We start from the raw sequence: 23,739 nt of genomic DNA, 5'->3' as shown, positions 1-23,739 counted from the left end.
AATATTGGGTAGGACTTGAAATCCGAATCATAATTCACTTCTAAATGTGTCTCCAGGGCACCACTGTTGGACATAGACACCAAAGCATATTTTATTCACATGTATGCACTTATGTGTATGTGTATATATATATTGTTTTTTACTCATTTACAGTCAACAGTTTCATTTTAAACATCTGATTTTTAAAAAAATATATTTTATTTATTTATTTGACAGAGATCACAAGTAGGCAGAGAGGCAGGTAGGCATAGAGAGAGAGGGGGACGCAGGCTCCCTGCTGAGCAGAGAGCCCAATGCAGGGCTCGATCCCAGGACCCTGAGATCATGACCTGAGCCGAAGGCAGAGGCTTAACACACTGAGCCACCCAGATGCCCCTACACATCTGATTTTAAGCAACATGCTCTTCTTAGTATTCCAGATAGTCATTTTTTTTAAAGGATTTTATTTATTTATTTGACAGAGAGAGAGAGAGAGAGGAATGACCAGTAGGCAGAGAGTCAGGCAGAGAATGGGGGAAGCAGGCTCTCTGCTTAGGACTCCTCAATCCCAGGACGCTGAAATTATAACCTGAGCCCAGGGCAGAGGCTTAACCCACTGAGCCACCCCGATGCCCCCAGATAGTCATTTATTTTTGTAAAATGGACTTGATAAGAAAATATAAAACCAATTGTCAGAAGATATGGGAATAATTTACTAGATATGATTAAATTTATTAACCTTAGTTTATTTAAACTGAGTGTTAAAATTTGAATTTGCTATGATTTTGTTTCTCTAACCTATTTCTGGTCTTTAAAAAAAATATGTATATATATAGATATGTTACACCTTCCAAAAGTAAACATAAATCAGACACATTTACTGAAGATTTTAGGCTAAAATATTTTAAGAATTTAGTAAAGATATGCTGGTAAAATTGCAAAAAGCCAAACTATAGTAAACCAAAACATACAAAATGGTTGTTTTCAATTACCTTTCTACTCAATATAGAGTTAAACCATCACTGCTAAAATTCAAAAACATTAAAAGAGAAAGTAACAACAAATGACAAATGAAATCTTGCCATATGCGATGATGTGGATGGAACTAGAGGGTATTACGCTGAGCGAAATAAGTCAATCAGAGAAAGATAATTATCATATGATCTCCCTGATATGAGGAAGTTAAGAGGCAAAGTGGGGGGCTTGAGGGGTAGGGAAGGAAAAAAACGAAACAAGATGGGATCAGGAAGGAGACAAACCATAAGAGACTCTTAATCTCACAAAACAAACTGAGGGTTGGGGGGTCGTTGGGGTGGGGTTATGGACATTGGGGAAGGTATGTGCTATGGTGAGTGCTGTGAAGTGTGTAAACCTGGCGATTCACATACCTGTACCCCTGGGGCTAGTAATACATTATATGCTAATAAAAAATAAAAAATTAAAAAAAAAGAATAACTTCACTCTTACAGTCTTATTTTAATCCATCTTTCTTGTGTGCTTTTTTACTATTTTTCAGCTTTCTTTGTTCTTTTACTTGGAACTTTATATGTGCTTGAAAACTTACAAGCAACCCTTTATTAAAAGTACAATAAAGAACTAGACCTTGAATAATTTGAGAAATCAAAGTGAAAAACTAAATTATAACATATAAAACTATTGATTTTCAAACTTTCTTCTGCAGCTAAACTTTATACAAAACTCCAATACTGTCAGCATATCTCAATAATATTCCCACTCAAAAGAAATAATGCATTATTGGTTTTTTGCTTGGATTAAGAACCATGCAGCATACTGCAAATTTTAAAACATTAAATTTGAGGCCAATAAATAAAAGGTCCATGGTCCTTTCTAACTAAAGAGTGGCATGATAGTCACAGGTTAGTCACACATTTCACTAGAGAACTAGAAAATGGTATTTTAGAAAGCAAGTAATTTACTCAGAATATGGGATTTAGTATTTTCAAAGCCATTTTCAGGTAAGAATAATACCTAGTTATTCTTCATCTTTACTACAGTTAAACAAGAAATAGGATAGTGGACTTAGGTCAACTACAGGAAAGCATTTCTAAAGTGTGTTAAGTACCTAACTAGATTGCTAAAGGAGGTTGGAATTCTCTTATGTCAAGGACTTGAAAAGGATACATTTTAATTTTCAGGAATGGATACTCTGAAAGCAGAGTAAAGGACTTGTGACAGTCCTTCTCACCTTAAAATAAAATTCTTAAAACCATGTGCTTAAGGAGTATCAAGCTTTTGTATTTGTTTCATTCCTAATTTAAAATGTATCTAAGAGGAGTATATAAATAATGGAATATTCCAGATTCGATTTGGTAGAGGGCTAGAAACAAGGGGGATAATATATGAATAGGGGGCTCAGCACTACATGAGAAAAGGAAAAAAGTATTAAAACATGAAACGATTTAAAAAATTAAAATTTCACATCATAACAACTCTTTAGGTAAGTTATAAAATAATGTATCATCTACCAATACAGTCTGTGAACAAACTATAAAGAATTTTAAAAAAATTAAGTACAAATCACACCCCCAAAATTGATATAAGTAGATACAAATCTATTATTTTATTTATTCACTTAATTTTTTCACCAATATTGAGCAAATAAGCCCATTTTGTTTTGTTTTGTTCCCCAATGGGGAGCAGGTATTATACACAGAAAAAATATATCAAAGCAATTTATTCATTAAGAATGTGTGCCTTAGAAATCAAACCACTATAAAAATTCTTTTTATGTTGCCAGATCAAATTTTGAATGGGCCTTAACCAAATGATCAAAGTTACCGCCACCCATAATGAAAAAATACCAACATCCTGTGAGTCCTAATATGATGTGCTACAGATGACACAACGTTACTTCTGTGATATTCCTGTCAAAAAAACATACACAAACTGAAGCAAATCATTAGGAAACATTGGACAAACCCGAATTGAGGGACATTCTATCAAACAACCAGCCTATATAGTTCTAAAAATGTCAAGATCACAAAAGACGAAGAAAAGCCAAGAAACTAGTTTACATTAAAGGAAACTAAAGAGACATGACAACTATCTGTAATACATGACCTTGGGGGCATCTGGGTTGCTCAGCGGTTAGACATTTGCCTTCAGCTCAGGTCATGATCCCAGGGTACTGGGATCAAGCTCCACATCAGGCTCCGTGCTTGGCAGGAAGCCTGCTTCTTCCTCTCCCACTCCCCCTGTTTGTGTCTCCTCTCTCACTGTCTCTCTGTCAAATAAATAAATAAAACCTTTTGGAAAAAAAAAAAAAAAGTACATGACCCTGGATTAGACTCGATCTTTGATGGAGGGAAAAGGTGGTTGACATGCAAATAGGTTATATGACATAACAGGAATTATGAACTGCTTATTAGATAATACCATGTCAATGTTAAATTTATTGATTTGGATTACTGTACTGTGGCTACATAAAAAAAAAAAATTCTTACGGGATAACCACAAAAATATTTAGGCGTAAAGGGACTGATACCTGCCACTTACTATCAAATGATTCAGAAGAAAGAGTACCGAGAGACAGAGAATTTGATAAAGCAAATGAGGCAAAAAACATAAACAATTGGTGAATGTGGATAAAGTATACATGAGAGTTCTTTACTCTTCTTGAAACGTATTTGTTAAGTTTGAAGTTATGTCAATAAAGAGCTACAAAAAGACCTTAATTGGGTATATTAATTCCTACAGAGTACTTTCAGTTCCAGCTAGGAACTTACCTCCTTCAAACCTGACAGCACCAGAAAAAGAAAACTCATATTTAGTAGGCAAGGACATCTACCCTTTAAAGAGGTATACATAGATCACATAGTCCTAAAGCATTATTTAATATACTTAGAAATCTGGAATTTATAAAACTATTTAGGAAGCATAAAAATACTTTTTAAATGCCACATTTTTACCATTTTCAGTCTTAAAATGTTTTCATCTGATGATAATCTCACAAATCCTATTACCTGCTGTTTTAGGCATCCCATTCCTAAGGTGATATGAACTCAGTAATTTTTTCCAGGAGTTTTATCAATAGTGATATCAGAATTCAGTTACTATGAGAGAAAACTCATAGCATACAATCTAAAAAGATGGGATCCCTCCCCTCCACATTGACTTCAGAATATAAGAAGCTAAAGCCATCCAGATACAAAGTATACAGTTCTTAATGGTTTACTACAGTTCTTAACAGAGCTCTGAAAGTGAAACTAGCCTTCTGGGATAGCTGACGAACAAATGTCTGAACACCTGTGTGTGATGTGTTATAATCTACAATAAGCAGGTTTGAAGTGGCTTCACTGAAGCACCAGAACACTTACTTCCTGGGTGCTCAACCATCCTTTCATCAGATCTGTCAATATCCATCCCTTTTAGTAATAGTTAAGAAACAGCATCATTAAATTCCCTCTAGAAAGGGTATTGCAATCAGAAATGACAAAGTAAATTTTCCATCACCCACAGAAATAAGAAGTATCATATTATATTATAATTATTTTACTGATTCAGTCAATAAAATTTTTGGCTAGAGTAATAATATTTTTGGAACATTAAAAGTGGGCACTTACTCACTGCTAGCAGTAGAAGAAGGGGGAATTCATACTAGCTTCCCAGGGTACAAAATGGCAATATGTGTTCACCTCCTAAAAACCAATACTCTTTAACCCAGCAAGTTCATGTCAAGGAATTTATTCTACAGAAATATAAGAAATATACACATACAAAAATATTTCTGCATATATGTACAGATACATGAACACGTACAGATGTATGTATATGTACAAGAATATCCATCGTTTCAATAAATGAAAGCAACTTATATGTCCAAAGACACAAGGATTTTTAAATAGGTTAGTATGCATCTACACAATGCAAAGTATGCTACTCTTAAAAATGATGACATAATAGATTAGCATATTAGTACATCTATCAAATTTTTGAATAAACTAGAAAATATATACACGTATACTAAAAATTGTATTTAAGTTAAGAAGGGTGCAATCAAAAGTATCTGCACCTCTTTGGGAGGCCACTTTTCTATACAAGAGGTTATGGCAGCCTACACCAGAAGATGACAAACTATAGTCCTTAGGCTAACTTGGCCCCCCCTACTCCGCCCCCCCTTTTGTAAGTAAAATTTACTGCAACAAAGACATGCCTATTCATTTATTTATTGTCTGTGGCTGCTTTTCACATTACAACCACAGAGCTGAGTAGTTCTGACAGACACTGTAAGTCCACAAAGCTGAAAATATTTACTATCTGGATCTTTACGGAAAAAAGTTTCTGAACGCTGGTCCAGAAACCTACTCACATTTCTCTCCAATGCTTTCCAGTCTTTCAATTTATCGAATTATATGATATAATCAGAGACTAACTGGTTTCCAAACTATCTTTGTATATGACAGGAGAGTAAAAGGATCTCAATCCATTCACTCACTCCAGCCAAGGGGGAAAAATGGAGCAAGTAAGGAGAAAGATGGAAAAAACAGAAAGGAAAGGGGAAGATAACGATTAAAGAAGGGATAAGAAAAGTTTGAAAGCCACTGATCTAAATAAGGGGTGGGAGGAGGAGGAGAAGACAAGGCGATCCTTATTTGGTAAATGAGTTTGTATTCAGGAACTGAGTTTGTAATGGAACCACATCTCCTAATATATTCCATGTATATTATATAGATGTATTCCCAATTCTCAATTGCAGGGGGAATAGCAGATAGATTTTTAGGTATTAAAATGGTTTGCGGCCTTCCAGAGCTCAACTCAACTCAGGAATCTTATTCCTTAGTATTTAATTTTGTTAATTTCTCTCTCATTTAAGTTAAATGAAAATCAGTCAATTTGATTTAAATTTAATTTTTCTCCTAGGGGGTAATTAGGAGAAAAAAACCTTGAGAACAATGGTATATGGAAAATATTCCTTAACTCTAAGTTCCCTTATACAGAATATTAAAAGGATCTTTACTAATATACACATTTTAACCCATCATTTTTGGTTCCAGTACGCACAAACTACAAATCAATCCTGTTATCGGCCAGTCTAAAAAGAGGAAACTCCAGATAGCTACAGAAAGGGGAAGGAAAGTAAAAGAGCAAAAAGTTTACTGCAGTGAAAATGTATAGAGAAAAGTAAACTCAAAACTCAGAACTGTGCACCCTTAGCATCTGTAAGAAAGAAAGTGCTGAGGGATGTCTGGGTGGCACAGTCAGTTAAGTGTCTGCCTTCAGCTCAGGTCATGATCCCAGGGTCCTGGGATCGAGTCCCACATCAGGATCTTTGCTCAGCTCGGAGGCTGTTTCTCCCTTTGCGCCTCCCCATGCCCATGCGCTTGCTCACTCTCTGAAAAATAAATAAGTAAAATCTTTAAAAAAAAAAAAAAAGAAAGAAAGAAAAGAAAGAAAGAAAGAAAGAAAGAAAGGAAGGAAGGAAGGAAGAAGATGCTGAGCAACATGCTATACTATGAAGTTACCACCATGGGCAAAAGCCTAAATAACCTCATATAACACTAGGCTTGGGGCACACAGATTGAGAAAGACCTAATCAGTAATCTCAAACATTCAGGTTGTTATCTCTTCAACAACAGTAGGAACCAATGGATATAAAAACTATTAGCACTTCAGGGAAGAGAAATGGAAAGTTTTTAGTACAAAAGAATGAAAATAGAAATTAATGGTTGTACTAGCTACTAAGCTATTGTCTCTGCCATAAATCTAGTACAGAATTCTGCAACTGGCATTCTTCCTTTGCCAGCTAGCACACTGTTAAATTCTGCTAGGAGAAGGTGTTAGAAGGAAGTTGAATAGTTCCAGCAAATGAGAAGGGCTTCCCTGTTTTACTTGCTGCTCCTGTCAGGGCTGCCATGGCAATAAGTCTTTCCTCTAGAGGAAGTAACTCCTTAGTAGAGTTGGTTCCAATTTCTAGGTGGTTGTTGTTTTCCATTTTCCCAGAACCAGACCCATCACATTCCCTCAGAGGCCACTAGCAGCAGCCAAGCAGCATCCACTTCTCAAAGATCCAGCTCTTAGTTCTGTGAAGCCCATCCCACAAACCCCTGGAGGTACCAACACTACTCAAGCAACACCTATTCTTTCCAAGTCTGGATCCCAGTTCTGCCCTTCTCTGAGATCCTAAATTCTGATAATCCAAATCCTCTTCTCTCTTTTTTTCCCCCAAAGATTCTGGAAAATATATGGAATGCTTCACAAATTTGTATGCCATCCTTGTGCAGGGGCCATGCTAATCTTCTCTGTATTGTTCCAATTGTAGTACATGTGCTGCCAAAGAGAGCACCCAACCTCTTCTCTTTGTTCCCCTAGAAGCAGTACATGATTCTTGGTATTACTATCTCTGTTATCTCAGCGTTCCCCCTTTTGCATCACCTTCCCATACTATTTAACCAACTTACCATAAAAAACTCTGTTAAGATAACGAGTGTGGTTTCACCTTCCTGACTGATACAATGGTATCAAGTAGTCCTTATTTTAGATGTAATTAATATCCTCTTTAGGTATTATTTTTAGTGTTTAATTTTAGTTTATCTAAAAAATATTTTTAAGGACTATCAGAATTTTATTCACACTTCAGTCTCCCTAAATTTTTTTTTTTTTCTTGTTAGGTGTAAGATTTTTTTTCTCCCACAATTCTTTTGGTTGAATCTGTGAGAAAGCCCCAACAAGTCACTAATGTGTTTGTTATACTTAATCTGTCCTATACCTTCTAATTGTGTCTAAGCCCAAAGGGATGCAAATCTTCCTTTTTAACAATAACAGCAAACCCTTTAGTTTGGGCAGCAGTAACTGGAATAGCTAGTGACAGGTAGAGGAATGGCTTTTAATGAGTTATCAAGAGGCAGCAGATTAACTGAATCTTCAAATCTCAGAAAATGCCCACATTTATTAATACATATTTTTTAGATATATACTGGAGTTAGTCACAGTGGGGAGATACAAAATGTCTAAGTGTAAAACATGTACTTCAATAAGTTAAGAGTTATTTGTACAACTACTTAACTATTGACTTAGCAAATCTCACCTTGATTGCTACCTTGGGAAAATACATCATTTAACCTTTGGTAGCCTCGGTTTTCTCATCTGCAAAGAAAATAGGCTGGACTAGGTCTCTGTTGCCATACGTCTAACATAACAATCTAAAAAATTTCTTTTAGTGCTAAGGCACTAGGAGCTCAGCATCATTATCAAGAGAAACAAAAGAGTGGTTTTGTAAAGGGAAAAAGTAAAGAGGTAGAAAAAGGAGTTATCAAGATTGATAGTTTAAAAACATAATTTGAAAGAGATTCAAATACATAATGTTGGAGAATTATCTTCTTCCTCTAAATCAAGCAAAGAGAAGAAAATATATGACAGGCAAATTATCTGGTTAAAAAGATAAAAAGTTTCTTTATTTCTGTATTATTACAGTCTTTGAAAACATTTACTAAGTCAGAAAGGATACTTCTTAAATTCTCTTCCAGATAGAAAACATGTCTTTGTTTTTCAGTTTAAAAAACTAAGTTTTGATATTCTTCTCTCAAATCATCTGACCACATGCCATACAGTAGACCATATGCTTTCACAGCTTATTTATAGAAATAGTTAGATTTAAAGTACCAGTTAAGCGGAGTCTGGGTGGCTCAGTGGGTTAAGCCTCTGCCTTCAGCTCAGGTCATGATCTTAGGGTCTTGGGATGGAGCCCCGCATAGGGCGCTCTGCTCAGCAGGGAGCCTGCTTCCCCCCTCCCTCTTTCCCTGCCTCTCTGCCTACTTGTGATCTCTCTCTCTTTCAAATAAATAAATAAAACCTTAAAAAAAAATAAAGTACCAGTTAAAGGTTCATGGGCTAGGCCAGATCATTTATCATTTAGCAGTTACCGCTTAACTTGGTGTAATTCGTAGGTTTTGATGCAAGGGAAATTTGGTGAAAAGAACTTTCAAATTTTATAATCAATTAAAATTACTCCAATGTAAACTGAGGGAGAAAAACTGGAAGGAGAATAACTAATGTTTTTAAGAGATCTCCCTGATTGCTCTGTGGATAATTGTTTGTAGGGAGGGCAAGAAGTCCAACTAAGACACTAAGCTATAGTTCAGATAGAAAATGATACTGGCTTGATCTGTATCAGTGGAAATATCACTCCATTCATGTATCAGTGGAATAAATTAAAAAAAAAAGAGCTTTCTTTTGATGGCCTCAATAAGGTCAAACATTTTTGTAGAGGATACTAAAGTAACTGAATTAGAAAAATAGATGGCAGAAAGAAAGAAATATATGCTAACAAGATATAAATGAGGAATACAACTTGGTGATAATGACAAGCTTGTTAACTTGTTAAGATGTGACTATAGTACAGTAGAGCATGGGACTATTGATCTCGGGGCCAATAGTTTGAGCCCCACATTTGGCATGACTATAGGAGTAGGCAGCTTAGAAAGGTTAGAGACAAAGATAGTTACAAGTGAGAAAATGGAAGCTAAATGAGAAGTAATGCTATCATTATTAGCAAATACCTGGATATTCCCCTACTAACATCTGTTGGTCAGAATGTTTTATACAACATACATAGTATATTCTATGCAAATGAGAACATTATAACTGCTAATAAAATATCTAACTTATAATGTCCCTCTTAATGTTATTATTAATCTAACCATATACCCAAACTTGTCAGTCCACTAAAATAGCTATGACTTTTAGAACTTTCATGGAGACATTCAGCAACATAATAATAATATCTAGGCAATATAATAGTTTATTTTACTATGGAAGGTTAACTAGACTTACTGTGGTGATCATTTTGCAATATATACAAATATCTAGTCATTATGTTGTACACCTAAAACTAATTTAATGTTATACCTCAATTTAGTTATAACTCAATTTAAAAAAATAATACTAATAATGGCTTTTTCCAAAGCTATTTGTACACAGCATACTTAAAACAGACCATATACTACAAATTGTTCAAGTAAAAGATGGAAAGATTGGGTTCTTTACACCAATTTCTCACCATTTTATAAGTCTTACTATTTCTATAATAAAAAGTTGACAGAAAAACTAAGTGTTGAGAATGTGGACTGGCAACCACAGTCTCAGAATCTATATTTTTTTAAATTAACCAATAATGTATTATTTGTTTCAGGGGTATAGGTCTGTGATTCAGAATCTATATTTTTGATGAAAAGTGGGCTCCTCTATTTTGAAAAACTGGCATGTTGAGCTCTATAAATTGCCTAAGGCAAGGTGCTAAGCATAGGAAAGGCATCCACTTTATGAAACCTTTGTCCTGGAATAGACCTATGAATCTTTCAAAACAAAGGAGTGTAAGTTTGCTGCTCAGGATAATACATTGAACATAAAAGATTACTAATGACTTATGAGCTCCTAATATAGCATGAATCATGCCAGCAACACTAGGATACTGGTTTCAACAAACAGCCTATTTTATTTTATAAACTTCACCAGAATATTATCAAAAGCAGTATTAGAAAATGGAAAGCTAATAAAATTAGGAGGCGGCATCGGCATACTGCACACAGTGTTTCTCATCGCTCTAATGCAGAATCTAATGGATGAGAGATCCATCTTTTAACTTAAAAAAAAAAAAGGAGCCAGTAAACCTAGAAAAATAGACCTCTATTTGACAAAGTTATTAGAGAATATTTTGCTACCTCAATTCAATAAACTGCATTAGTGAAACCAGTTTCTTTTATAAGAAAAAAAGAGAGGCAGCATACTTTCTTCTTCTGTTTTATTATACTTCAAAAAGCCTGATTATATTAACAGTTTCTTGTTTTCCTTGAGCAATATCTGAAGTAGAAGACAACTGAAAGATTAGAGGATTATAAATATTCTCTTTCTATGAAGATATTTTCCTAATTCTATAATAGAGGGTATTATAAATACAGGATAATATCAAACTTTCAGAAATCAATGTCTTTCACAAACACCCAGGTTACCTACCTGTGAAATAGAGCTTTTAATATCTAACCCTGATTTTATTTGATATCATGACCAAGTATTTTTCTGAAAAGTAAATGGTTATTAGCAATTTCTACAATAGTTCCATAACAGCAAAGGCAGAATCCATGTTTAGGTGATTACTTTATGTTTTGATTCAGTTATCTGCAGGGTGTCTGCATGCTACTCTAACTATTTAAAGCCAGCAAAAAAGATTACAGCTCACACTAACTGGATTTTCACAGCTCCCTATCATTCGGCTTGAATTCCTCATGGGCAGATTAAAAGGGCCAAGGCAAACAATAGTCTTTTTACAAGGTGGTTATTGGGGTGTGGGACGGGGCGGGGGGGGGGGGGGGGGGAGAAGAGGAAGAAGAAGAAAAGAGAAGGAAAAAAACTATATTTTATGGTCAAAACAACAAAATTATTTAAGGAAGCAGCCACAAAAAAACAAATGTCTAGCAGAGGTAAAACTCTAGGTGTTGCAATATAATGAACACAAATCAAGAAATTAGTAGCATCCGAAAGAACAATAGTTTTTTTCTGAAATCTGTAACATAAATAATATGGTTTTAGAGTTCAAAAAGATGGTAAAAGAACAGAGTTAAAAGTATCAATGATCACTTAGTTTAACTTACTATTATTGTATACATAGATAGGCTGAGGCCCAAAGAACTCAACATGGCATTTTCAAGTCAACTACTGGAGATTATCAAAATAACCATGAAATATTTCATGTTCTTTTCCACTTTCACTTAACCACCCTCTCATTCTCTACCTTCATTCATTTCAAATGATCAAATAACTTCCCAATCTCTGATTAGCCTTTTTCAGTGAGTCCTGGATACAAGGCCTTCCTTATGCATTATCTCCCCTAATCCTCATGCAATCCCAGGAGGTAGTTATTTTTATCATGGCTATTTTATAGATAAAAAAACCCCAAGACTTAGAGAGATTAAGTGACTTGCCCAGGATCACACAGCCTGTAAATGGAAGAGTTGGATTTAAAATCAGGTCTACAGAACTCTAGTGTATGAGCTTTTAACCACTGTGCTGTACCTAGCTTCTCTATTAGCTTCTTTTCCTCATTTCATGGATAAGCCCCAATGGTTTACACTTTTCTTTCCCCGCACCATTCACAACTCATCCAAACACTACCCTTAGTGTCTCCACACTACTGTTTAGTATTAAATAACCAGCTGGTTGTCTGAACCCAAGTTAAATCAAGATCCAGTTGGGTAACATTCTTTACTTATTTTCTACTTATCTTATCCTCTACTACCACTACCTTAAGTAAAGCTTCATCACTGCTCTTTCAACAGTACTTACTATAAAACATCAAAATGGTCTCTCAGCCTTTAATCCTTTCTCCTTAATGCTACTTCCCAGATTTAAAATTGTTCAAGTCAAAACTCCTTTGGCATCTCCTTCTATAACCTCTGCTTAAATTTATTTTAGTCACAATAATCTCAAAAGGAAAAATAAGTTTAAGTGCATATATTTATATTTGCTTATAGCTTTTTAAAGAAATTCTAGAAGTATGTGTAGGAAACTAATAAATGTGTTTTTATTAGATTTCTGGGGGTTGATGTGAGGCTAGGAATTGGGTGGATAGGAGACAAGGTGGAAGAGAGATTCTTTACTGTATGTTTATATCATTATATAATGTTCAGTTTTGAACTATGTAAGTATACTATCTATTAAGAAAAAAAGAAGAAAGGAGAAGGAAGGAAGGAAGGAAGGGGAGGAAGAGAAAGAAAGAAAAGAAAAAAGGAAGAACAAAGCTAACTGCCACCCTCTTGTTTCCACCCTCTTCTGCATATTGCCTGACAATAAAATGGTAATTTCACCCAAAAGGGGGGAATAAAAATAATTCCCAAGCACTCTATGATGCCTCTTGATTCAGTCCTTTCCTTTTACCATCTCCTTCTTACTTCCTCTTCCATGTTCTGTTTTTCCAGATGGCTTAGTATCAATACCTTTAGAAAATCTTCCTTGACTAACTCATTTTGGGTTAAGTAGCCATTTGATATGCTTCCCTAGTATAGTAAGCATCTCTCTGTCACAGCACTCACACTACACTGTTACCATCTATTTACATGTCCAATTATCAAACTAGATGAAAGTTTCCCGAAATCAAAGACCATGTCTTATTCATCTTCACCATCTCCAATAATCACAATAGTGCCAGGCACATTTTAATAGCTCCCAAAGCAATCGATGGCACATGGCATTTATCTTTGCTATGGCCCATGGATCAGATTCAGCAGTCACTGTCATTTAATCTTACCATATGAGAAATATTGCTTTGGTCAGTATAGCCTCCCCTTTATAGGTATCTACAATTATCAAATTCCAAGTAAAATATACATGAAGAGTTAAAGATCAACAGGAATTAAAAACCCAACACTCCAGGCCAGAACACTCCTGAGCTCAGTACCTATATATCCTTTTGCCTACTTTATTTCACTTCTTGAATGTCCAAAGCAAACTTACAATCTTCTGTCATACCACGGTCTCTTCCAGGATAACCATTAGTCAATTTTATATATACATATACATATATATATGTGTGTGTATATATACACACACATATATATACACATGTATTTATATATATACACACATATATACACATATATTTATATACACACATATATATATGTATATGTATATATAAAATCCACCACTCCAATAATACAAACCAGAAAACTACTGGTTATCCTTAGCATCTTCCTCTCTTTTACCAAACCGAATCCATCATTAAATACATAAATATGGCTCAAATCCATCAACTTTTCTATCTTCAATGCCAAATCCCTGGTTCGAGCTACTATTACATCTCTCCTAGACTACTGTGCTACTAATCTGGTTTCTCTGCATCCACTCTTATCCTCTGCAATCTGTTTTCCACACTGCAGCTGGAGTGATCTTTTCAAAACACTAATCTGATCATGTCACCAATCAGATTAAAACACTTCAAAGGCATCCTGTTATTCTTAAGATAGAGACCAAAATCCTTAACCAGGTCTACAGGGCCCTATAGAGTCTAGCCCCTATCTGCTTCTCTGGCCCCAACTCATACTGTGTTCCCCCCTCTTCTCCATACTAGTGACTCTTAACATCTTTCAGTCCCTGTTCATATCAGTCTCTCTTGCGTCTAGGGACCTTTGCAGATGATGTTTCCTCTGTCTACAATGTTCTTCTCCATTCACTGGTTTCAATTCATCCTCATTTTTTTACGAAAGTGTGTCTGACTGTTGTAAATCAAATTCCCTCCCCTGTTATATGCTATGTAGAGTACTATGCATATCTTATCCATGATATTTATCACCACTGAAAGTTTATAGTTATTTACGTGACCTCATGATTGCTATTTTCCTTCACTGGACTATAAGCTCCATGGATTCAGAACCGTAACAATCAATCACCATGGGATCCCCCCAAAAACAACTCAGAGCCAGACACAGTAGGTACTTCACAAATATTTGATAAATTAGTGACAGAAAGAAAGGAAGGCATGTCTTAGGTAGTAACACCTAGGCTACATTCAGTCACCATTGTCTTGCATATGGAAAAGGCAGACTCCAAATCAGGGTAATTAATTTAATATGAAGAGTCTAATCATCATAATTTAAAGTTTATACTGAGAACCTTCTCCTTCCCCTTCAATCACAGAATATTATATATAGTCTTCTTCATTCAAGACTGGTAAGGTAATCTTCCACCACAAAAAGAGACTTCAGAGACCATGTACTCCATCCCTCTCATTTCACAGTTAAAGAATATAAACCCAGGGGTGCCTGGGTGGCTCAGTGGGTTAAAGCCTCTGCCTTCTGCTCAGGTCATGATCCCAGGGTCCTGGGATCGAGCCCCCGTATCAGGCTCTCTGCTCAGCAGGGAGCCTGCTTCCTCCTCTCTCTCTCTGCCTGCCTCTCTGCCTACTTGTGATCTCGGTCTGTCAAATAAATAAATAAAAATGTTAAAAAAAAAAAAAAAAAGAATATAAACCCAGAAATGTTAAGTGACCAATCCAAAGTCATATACAAATTAGAAGAACCAGGACTAGAGCCCACTTACCAGTCTAATATAATATCCAGTAAATCTAGTATGGTGAAACATTATGGATTTTTTCAGAGAAAAGAATGCAGTACTCATTATTAATTTATAATCTAGTAACCCTATAGGTACAAACACGTTTGTCTGATCACATGCTCTAATTCTGGGTTGAGAAAATGTGGTAACCATTATCCCCAAAGAACCACGTAAAAGTTGTATACTCAACAACAGCATAGTTTTAATCTATGGAATCAATGGTCTAAAAGCAGTTAGTTGCTAGGGGGTGGGGAGGTAGGGAGAAGGTGGTTGGGGAGGGTATTTGCTATGGTGAGTGCTGTGAAATGTGTAAGCCTGATGATTCACAGACTTGTACCCCTGGAGCAAATAATACAGTATACGTTAATAAAAATAATTTTTTTTTTAAAAAGCAGTTGGTTGTGATCAGAAGTATAACCCCATAGAAAAACCTTTAAATTGTTTTGTGGATGTGGAAAAACTTTGGGTGGAATTCATGAGATTAGCTATAGATAGGCTGGACTTAAGGTTCTGGAACATACACTTATACATATGTATCTGAAATTCCAAGAGCTCTAGCCTACTGAAAACTTAGATAATGGATTCAAGGACAAAAAGACAGCAAGCCAGATGCCAGTCTTCAGTGAAAGAGGAATATTATCTAGGAAATATATGGCACCAAAAGGAAGAAAGTAAGTTTCATGATGACTAGCACAAGCTGCACAGTATATTTTAACTTATTCTATTTGAACTAAAGGGTGAGAGAACAATTATTTGGAAGGGAGAATAGAAAGTAAAAAAGATAACAAATTGATCTCATACCAAAGTATACTGGAAGTAAAAAAAGAAGATGGAAACTCAGATTCTAATAATGGCAAACTAAATAAATCCAGATCGTCACTTTCTCTGAGAAATAATACAATGGGTAGAAATTTTTAAAAAAATAATTTATGGCTTCTTTGATGGCATTTAAGAGTTAGAGATTCGGGCGCCTGGGTGGCTCAGTGGGTTAAGCCGCTGCCTTCGGCTCGGGTCATGATCTCAGGGTCCTGGGATCGAGTCCCGCATCGGGCTCTCTGCTCGGCGGGGAGCCTGCTTCCCTCTCTCTCTCTCTCTCTCTGCCTGCCTCTCCATCTACTTGTGATCTCTCTCTGTCAAATAAATAAATAAAATCTTTAAAAAAAAAAAAAAAGAGTTAGAGATTCAAAGGGTGCCTGGGTGGCTCAATTGGTTAAATGTTTGCCTTTGGCTTAGGTCATAATCCCAGGGTCCTGGGATGGAGCCCCAAGTCGGGTTCCCTGCTCAGCGGGGAGTCTGTTTCTCCTTCTGTCCCTACCCCCTCGCTTGTGCTCCCTCTCTCTCTCAAATAAAGAAAAAAAAAAAAAAGTGACTCAATTGCTGAGAAAAAATTAAGATAATCCCAGATTGCCCTCAAAGGCAATAGAAATGAACCCAACTGGAACCACACACAATGAAGTCATAGATTATAAATTAACTAAGCTTAGTAAGTTAAACATACCAATTGAAAGACAGCAGCTGTCAGAATGAATTTTTTAGAAGTCCATACAGGCCTACCTCAAGAAACAAGAAAAATCTCAACTGAACAATCTAACTTCACACCTGAAGGAACAAGAAAGAGACATCCAAAATTAGTAAAAGGAAAGAAATACTAAAGATCAGACTGGAAATAAATGAAATAGACTAAAAAATAGAAAAGATCAATGAAACTAAGGGTAAAATTAAAAAACCCTTTAACTATAGTAAGAAAGAAAAGAGGGCACACAATCAGAACTGAAAGAGAAGTTACAACTGATTACAGCCAAGAAATAGAAAAAATCATGAAAGACTATTTCAAAAAATTATACACCAATGAAACGGAAAGCCTAGAGGAAATAGAAAAATTCCTAGAAACATACATTGTTCCAAGACTAAATCATGAAAAAATAAAAAAATCTAAATAGACTGATTACTAGTAAAAAGACTGAATCTTTAATCAATAAACTCCCAACAAGCTTAAGTTCAGGATCAGACAAATTCATAAATGAATTCTATTAAATATTCAATGAAATGTAATACCTATCCTTCTCAATTTTGTGAGGCCATTACTATAATACCGAAATCAGACAAGGACACCACAAACAAAGAAAATTACAAGCCAATCGCCAATGAACGTAGATATAAAAATCCTCAACAAAGTATTAGCAAATTCAGTTAAAAATACATTAAAAGGATCATACACCTCAATCAAGTGGAATTTATTCCAGAAATGCAAGGATGGTTCAGTATCCACAAATCAATCACTGTTATACAATATATTGACAAATGAAGGATAAGATCACCTGATCATCTCAAATAGATGCAGAATAAGCATTGGACAAAATTCAACTTCTATTTCTGATAAAAAGGCTCAACAAAGTGGGATACAGACAGAACATAATACTACAACATAACAAAAGCCATATATGACAAACCCACAGCGAACATCATACTCAATGGACAAAAATGCTGAAAACTTTTCCCTTTAGATTAGGAACAAGAAAAGGATGCCCAATCTTGCCACTTTATTCAATATAGTATTGAAAATTCTAGCAATTAGGCAGGAAAAAGCAATAAATGGCATCCAAATTAGAAGAGAAGAAAGTAAAATTATTACTGTTTCTGAACAACAATGATGTATAAAAAACCCTAAAACTCCACCAAAAAGCTCTTAGAACTAGTAAATGAACACAGTAAAGTTGCAGAATACAAAATCTATATGCAAAAATCTGCTACGTTTTTACAAATTAACAATGAACTATCAGAAAGAGAAATAAAGAAAACAATCTTCTTTAGAACAGCATGAAAAAGAAAACTTAGTAAAAATTTAACTAACAAGGAAATGATCTGGACACAGAAAACTGTAAAAATTAAAGATGACACAAACAAATAGGAAGATAGTCTGTGCCTCATAGACTGGAAGAATTTCTAATGTTAAAAGGTCCATATTACACAAAATAATGTACAGATTCAATATAATCAAAATGCCAATAACATTTTTCACAGAAATAAAATGAACAATCCAAAAATTAGTATGGAAACACAAAAGATCCCTAGTAGCCAAAGCAGTCCTGAGCCAAAGCTGAAGGCATCGTGCAACTTGATTTCAAACTATACTACAAAGCTATAGTAATCAAAACAATATGATATTGGCAAATAAAACAAAACAAAACAAATACATGTATCAGTGGAACAGAATAGAGACTCCAGAAATAAACCCATACATATATGGTCAATTATTTTTATAACAAAGGAAGAATATACAATGTGGAAAAGACAGTCCCTTCAATAAATGGTGCTGGAAAAACTGGACATTACATACAAAACAGTGAAACTGGACCACTATCTTATACCATGCACAAAAATTAACTCAAAATGGAATAAAGTCTTGAATGTAAGACTTGACATCATAAAATTTCTAGAAGAAATCATAAATGGTGGTAAACTCTTGAGATTCATTTAATGATATATTTTTAGATCTAACTCCAGAAAAGCAACAACAAACAAATGGAACTACATATGCACAGCAAAGAAAACCAATAGTGAAAATAAAAAGGGGACCTATTGAATGGGAAAAGATATTTGCAATCATATATGTATCTAACAAGGGATTAATATAAAAATATACAAATAATTCATACAACTCAATAAAAAAAATCTGATTAGAAAAACTGGCTGGGGATTCTTTTTCCAAAGAAGACACATGATGGCCAACATGCACATGAAAAGATGCTCAGCATCACTAATCATCAGGGAAATGCAAATGCAAAATAAGATATCACCTCCCAACTATCAAAATGACTATTATATAAAAGACAAAACTTTGGAGAACAGTGTGGAGATTCCTCAAGAAATTAAAAATAGAGGTTCCCTATGACCCTGCAATTGCACTACTGGGTATTTACCCCAAAGATTCAGATGTAGTGAAAAGAAGGGCCATCTGTACCCCAATGTTTATAGCAGCAATGACCATGGTCGCCAAACTGTGGAAAGAACCAAGATGCCCTTCAACGGACAAATGGATAAGGAAGATGTGGTCCATTTACACTACGGAGTATTATGCCTCCATCAGAAGGGATGAATACCCAACTTTTGTAGCAACATGGACGGGACTGGAAGAGATTATGCTGAGTGAAATAAGTCAAGCAGAGAGAGTCAATCATCATATGGTTTCACTTATTTGTGGAGCATAACAAATAGCATGGAGGACAAGGGGAGTTAGAGAGGAGAAGGGAGTTGGGGGAAATTGGAAGGGGAAGTAAACCATGAGAGACTATGGACTCTGAAAAACAATCTGAGGGGTCTGAAGGGGCGGGGGGTGGGAGGTTGGGGGAACCGGGTGGTGGGTATTAGAGAGGGCATGGATTGCATGGAGCACTGGGTGTGGTGCAAAAACAATGAATACTATTATGCTGAAAATAAATTTAAAAAATAATAAAAAAAATAACAAGGGTTGGTGAGGAAGCAGAGAAAAAAGAACCCTTGTACAGTCTTGGTGAGAATGTAAAATTGTGTAGCCACTATGGAAAACAGTACAGAGATTCCTAAAAAAATAAAAAATAGAACCATCAGGGGCAACTGGGTTGCTCAGTCAGTAAAGTATACAACTCTTGATTTCAGCTCAGCTCGTGAGCTCAGGGTCATGAGATTGAGCCCCATATCAGGTTTCAAGCTCACCATGAAACCTGCCTAGGATTCTCTCTTCCTCTCCCTCTGCAACCCCCAAACTCTCGAAAGAAAGAAAGAAAGAAAGAAAGAAAGAAAGAAAGAAAGAAAAGAACCATACAATCCAGCAATTTCACTCCTGCAAATTTATCTCAAGAAAATGAAAACAGTGATTCAAATAGATCTATGCACCCTTATGTTCATTACAACATTAATTTACAATAGCCAACATATGGAGAATATCTGAATAAAGACAATGTGTGTTTGTGCGTGTATAAGGAATACTACTGAGCTTTAAAAAAGAGTGAAATCTTGCCCTTTGCTACAGCACGGGTGGATCTCAAGAGTATTTTGCTAAGTAAAATAACTCAGAGAAAGACAAATACCATATGATTTACTTATAAATGGAATCTAAAAAGGAAAATAAGCAAAGCAAAACTCACAGATACAGAGAACAGGTTGGTGCTTATCAGAGAGGAAGGAGATTGGGAATGGGCAAAATGGGTAAAGATCAAGAAATACAAATTTCCACATGTAAAACACGTAAGTCATGGGGATGTAATGTACAGCATGGGGACTACAGTCAAAAATACTTTATTACAAATTTGAATGTTGCTAAAACACTAAATCTTAAGTCTGCCTCACATGAAAAAAATGGGAATTTATATGGTAACAAAGGGTGAACAGACCATATGGTAATCATTTCACAATGTACACAAAGGAAAAATTATGATGTTCTAACTGAAACTAACATAATGTTGTATCTCAATTATACTTCAATATACTTCAAATATACTTCAGTATACTTCAAAATACTCTGCAAGACCAGGAGAAAAAAGTTCTATCTATGTGTAAGAAACTCATTTCAAAGATAATGGATATCTGCCTTAGCTATATTCAATATTGGACAATGTCCACTGCAGAGCAATAATATAGTCAAGAACAAAGAGCGACACCATATAATCATTAAAGAGCCAATTCGCCAAAAAGATTGAACAATCTTAAATGTATAGACACCTAACAAAAGAACTCAAAAATACACATAGCAGGGCGCCTGGGTAGCTCTGTGGGTTAAGCCTCTGCCTTCGGCTCAGGTCATGATCTCAGGGTCCTGGAATCGAGTCCCGCATCTGGCTCTCTGCTCGGCAGGGAGCCTGCTTCCTTCTCTCTCTCTCTCTCTGCCTGCCTCTCTGCCTACTTGTGATCTCTCTCTGTCAAATAAATAAATAAAATCTTTTTAAAAAAATACACATAGCAAATACTAAAAGAAAAAACACAAATTCAAAATTATTTGAATTTAATTTAAACAATTAATTTAATTAATTTTAATTTAATTGAAGGGAAACTTCCCTTCTTCTAAATAGCAGCTTTACTGAGATATAATTTACATATCTGAAAGTTCATCCTTTTAAGGTATACAATTCACTGGTTTATACTATATTCATATTGTGTGCTAATCACCTCAATTTCATCCATATTGTAGCAAGGAACAGTACTTTATTCTTTTTTATGACCAATTAATATACAATTACAGGTGACCTTAGAACAACATGGATTTGAACTATATGGGTCCACTTGTATACAGACATTTTCTTTTAATTCCAGATAGTAAACATACAGTAATATATGTAGTTTCAGGTGTACAATATAGTGATTCAACAATTCTATACATTACTCAGAGCTCATCATGATTAGGGTACTCTTAATTCCCTTCACATATTTCACCTATCTCCCCTCTGATAACCACCTGTTTATTGAATATAGTTAAGATTCTCTTTTTTGGTTTGTGTATTTTTTCCTTTGTCTGTTTCTTAAATTCCACATATCACTTGGTATCTGTCTTTCTCTGACTTATTTTGCTTAGCATTATATTATACAGCTCTACCCATGCTCTTGCAAAGTGTGTGTGTGTGTGTGTGTGTGTGTGTGTGTGTGTATGCCACTTCTTTATCCATTCATCCATCAATGGACACCTGGACTGCTTCAATAATTTGGCTATTGTAAATAATGCTGTAGTAAATAAAAGAGTGCATGTATCCTTTTGAATTAGTGTTTTTGTGTTCTTTGGGTAAATAACCAATAGTGCAATTACAGGATCATAGGGTTGTTCTATTTTTAATTTTTTGAGGAACCTCTATCCTCCGTTTCACTGTGGCTGAACCAGTTTGCAGTTCCCCTACTAATACACAAGAGTTCCTTTTCTCCACATCCTCACCAACATTTGTTGTTTCTTGTGTTATTTTATAAAGCCATTCTGACAGGTATGAGGTGATTATCTCACTGTAGTTTTGACTTGTATTTCCCTGATGATCAGTGATGTTGAGCACCTTTTCATGTTTCTGTTGGCCATCTCTATATCTTTGTTGGAGAAATGTCTGTTGATATGTCTACCCATTTCTTAACTGGATTATTAGCTTTCTGGTGTTGAGTTGTGTAAATTCTTTATATATTTTGAATACTAACCACTTATCAGATATGTCATTTGCAAGTATCTTCTCCATTCAGTAGTGTGTCTCTTCGTTTTGCTGATTGATTATTGATCCTTTGCTGTGCAGAAGGTTTTTATTCTGAAGTAAAGCCAATAGTTAATTTTTGCTTTTGCTTCCCTTGCCTCAGAAGACAAATCTAGAAAGATGTTATGTCCAATGTCAGAGAAATTATTGCTTGTGTGTTCTTCTAGGATTTTTATGACTTCACATCTCACATTTCATGGTTTCATGTCTCATATGGTCCTTAACCCATTCTGAGTTTATTTTTGTACATAGTGTAAGAAAGTGGTCCAGTTAAATTCTTTTGCCTGTAGCTGTCCACTTTTCCCAATGCCATTTATTAAGGAGATTGCCTTTTTCCTACTGCATATTTGTGCTTCCTTTGTTGCAGATTAATAGACCATATAATTGTGGGTTTGTAGGCTTTCTACCCTGTTTCACTGATCTATGTGTCTTTGTATGAGTACCATACTGTTTGGATTTCTACAGTTTTGCAGTGTCACTTAAAATCTGGTATTATAATACCTCCAGTTTTGTTCCTCTTTGTCAACATTGCTTTGGTTATTCAGGATCTTCTGTGGTTCTATACCAATTTAAGAACTGTGTGTTTAATTCAGTGAAAAATGCTGCTGGTAATTTGATAGGGATTGTACTAAGTCTGTAGATTGTTCTGGGTAACAGGGACGTTTTAACAAAATGCGTTCTTACAATTCATGAGCATGGAGTATCTTTCCATTTCTTTGTGTTATCTTCAATTTCTTGCATTAGTGTTTTATAGTTTCAGACCATAGGTCTTTCACCTCCATGGCTGAGTTTATTCATAGGTATCTTATTATTTTTGATGCAACTGTAAATGGGATGGTCTTAATTTCTCTTTCCCCTGCTTCATTATTAATGCATACAAATGCAACATTTCTGTACACTGATTTTCTATTCTGCAACCATAGTGAATTCACTTATCAATTTTAGTAGTTTTTTTGGTGGACTCGTTAGGGTTTTCCATATACAGTATCATGTGACGTGATAATAGTGAAAGTTTTGCTTCTTCCTTACCAATTTGGATGACTTTTGTTGTTGTTGTCTGCTTGTTGCAGACTGCCAGTAATAGGTTTAGTAAACCTGGTAAGGAAGGAAATCCTTGTCTTATCTTAGGAGAGAGCTCTCGGGTTTTTTTTTACATTTGCATATGAGGTTAGCTCTGAGTTCCTCACATATAACTTTTATCATGTTTAAGTATGCTCCCTCTAAACTACATTTTTGAGGGTTTTTATCATGAATGGATGCTATACTTTGTCAAATGCTTTTTCTGCATCTACTGAAATGACTGTATGCTTTTTACCCTTTTTTTTAAATTTTATTTTTTTAAAGATTTTTATTTATTTATTCGACAGAGAGAGATCACAAGTAGGCAGAGAGGCAGGCAGAGAGAGAGAGGAGGAAGCAGGCTCCCTGCTGAGCAGAGAGCCCGATGTGGGGCTCGATCCCAGGACTCTGGGATTATGACCTGAGCTGAAGGCAGAGGCTTTAACCC

The 23,739-nt window shown here is 35.3% G+C and overlaps 1 protein-coding gene and 1 non-coding gene across 2 annotated transcripts in view; both read right to left on the bottom strand.

Annotated features, from left to right (window-relative positions):
• Positions 1-23,739, bottom strand: part of RSRC1 (arginine and serine rich coiled-coil 1) — a 424,559-nt gene that overhangs the window by 264,758 nt on the left and 136,062 nt on the right. The window lies entirely within an intron of this gene.
• LOC116864832 lies at positions 7,176-7,282 on the bottom strand. Its single transcript, XR_004382091.1, has one exon. It is a non-coding gene; the product is annotated as a U6 spliceosomal RNA (small nuclear RNA).

This window comes from Lontra canadensis, unplaced genomic scaffold (genome assembly GCF_010015895.1).
Source record: "Lontra canadensis isolate GAN:19392208 unplaced genomic scaffold, GSC_riverotter_1.0 scaffold6, whole genome shotgun sequence".
NCBI lineage: Eukaryota > Metazoa > Chordata > Mammalia > Carnivora > Mustelidae > Lontra > Lontra canadensis.
The sequence above is the reverse complement of the archived record's forward strand: the minus strand, read 5'-3'. Positions and strand labels throughout refer to the sequence as shown.